The sequence below is a fragment of the Apis dorsata genome, unplaced genomic scaffold, assembly GCF_000469605.1.
Source record: "Apis dorsata unplaced genomic scaffold, Apis dorsata 1.3 scaffold_225, whole genome shotgun sequence".
NCBI lineage: Eukaryota > Metazoa > Arthropoda > Insecta > Hymenoptera > Apidae > Apis > Apis dorsata.
Window position 1 is genome coordinate 135,558 of NW_006263507.1, and position 2,177 is coordinate 137,734.

Here is a 2,177-nt window from a genome sequence, read left to right on the forward strand (position 1 = left end):
TTATATGGAAATATTCCTTTTACAATATTCCTTGTACAATAGAATAATGATAGTTTGAGATATATATGTGAAATAATTTTATTGTTATAATTTTTTTTTTTGCAATCATTCATTATTCATTGATTGAATCGTCCAATTTGAATATACCATTTAATCAATTATTATTTTTTCTATCGATTAGTTTTATATTTAATTTCAATCCATCTTCGAATAATTATACATTTTTCGATATAATTCAATTTCTTTTGAAATTAATCTTCTTTTGAAACATAAGAATTAATTTTCTTCAAGATTTTGTATTTACTCTCGATAAATAAAAAAAATTAATTCTCGATTAAATAAAAAGAATTACAATTAATAAATTTTCTATTTAAATTGTGATTATTTATCACATCTTCATTTTTTTTCTTATTAACTCTAATTCATTATATTCATTATCAAATTATTTATTAGATTTTCTATGAATAGTAAATAAAAAACTATAATGTCTAATAAATCTTTAAAATTTATCTCAATATTAATCTTTTTTTGCAATATCAAATAACAAGGATATCATTATTTGGCTCTAATATAGAAAATCTCGATGGATTTCGTGATTGATTTAATCAAAATCTAGTATCACCTATATTTTGACTGTTTCTTCCTTCATATTATCGATAAACAAATTTCTGTTCTGTTATATTTCTGTTATATTTCAATTATATACAGAGTTTATTTATTTAATCATTCTTATTCGCATTATTATTTATTTACTACTTTATTATTGCTTACTAATACCTTATTATTTGTCATTACATTCATTAAAATCACTAATAAAATATGATCTTTTTTTTTTTCTAATTTCTTAACATTTTAATCTTCAAACTTATTTAAGTTAGATTTATATATGATTTCGGCCATTTACAATATGGATAATTGCTCTTGTTTTTGATATAAATTGCAGAATACGCATGTTTTGAAACATTATCTTGACACATGTCTCTTTCTTCCAGAGTTGAAACAGTTATTGCGAGTCTGTATCTTGTTGAACCTCATTCTATTGTCCCAATCATTGGTTTTGTGTTTGCAACATGGAGAGATAAAAACAATTCGTTAATTAAACACAATGTGGTAGTACATAATAATATGTGTTTAATATTATAATTTATTAATTTTAAAGAAATGATTCATTTGTTCGTGGTAAGTTTCAGGAAGAGGAGAATATATGACGCTGTCCCCACTATTTCTAGATTAAGCAGATGTATGTCACGTGACTAGGTATCTAGCAAAGCCAAGCATGTCTGCAACTGTGTTTGGAATTTGTCATTATTATTATTATTTTAGAAAATGTAAGATAGAAAATGCTATTTTATTATATTATTAATAAGTTTTAATCTTAAACGGTATCATTCCTATCTATTCATCGACATATATATATAGATATACATATCTTTATATATATTTATTAATATACCTTATTAAAATAGATTATTCGGTGGTCTCTTCTGCGATGTCCAAAATGATGGCGTCCTCCATATATGTACTTTTTCGAAACAATTGGTCGATGCAATCTTTGAAAATCTTCTAAACAGCATATTTTTTTGGAATTGGATCAAGAATTTTTCCATGAGTTATCATAGTCCTATTGCTTATCATAAAACCTGTAAGTATAATTTTTTAAATTTCGAGCAATTTAAGATTTAAGAAAAAAGGGAAGAAGTATTGTTTCTTTTTCATTACTATATATTTTATGGAGATCTTAAATTTTTTTTCAATCTTGCCAAATACTTATTTTTAAATTTTATACGCGTTACCATGCTGCATCTTATTTATACTTCATTCGTTTGTTAGAAATGTAATTTCTTATATGAAAAATAATAAATTTATGGTTGCATTTGATGTATAAAATGAATATAACAATACTTTTGTTTTTTAAGAATATTAAATATTTATGTTTATGTATATATCTAACAATGTTAGATCAATCACGTTGAAATTTGATCAAGTTGAATTATTTTAATATATTTATTATATTATATTATTATTATAATTATTATATATATATTAATTATATTAATTATATTATTAATTATATTGTTATATAATTATATAATTGTTATTATAATTATTATTAATATTTTTAAATTATTATAATAATTTTTAATATATTTACAGTTACGAACAAGATGAAAGTCTAT

The 2,177-nt window shown here is 21.7% G+C and overlaps 1 protein-coding gene across 1 annotated transcript in view; it reads left to right on the forward strand.

Annotated features, from left to right (window-relative positions):
* Positions 1-864: 864 nt before the first annotated feature.
* LOC102671944 (proto-oncogene tyrosine-protein kinase receptor Ret) overlaps positions 865-2,177 on the forward strand; it is a 200,808-nt gene continuing 199,495 nt past the window's right edge. Inside the window, exons 1-3 of the mRNA XM_031510403.1 lie at positions 865-1,110; positions 1,185-1,328; positions 1,467-1,642. The gene's annotated coding sequence lies outside the window, so the exon portion shown is untranslated. The remainder of the gene's footprint in view (positions 1,111-1,184; positions 1,329-1,466; positions 1,643-2,177) is intronic.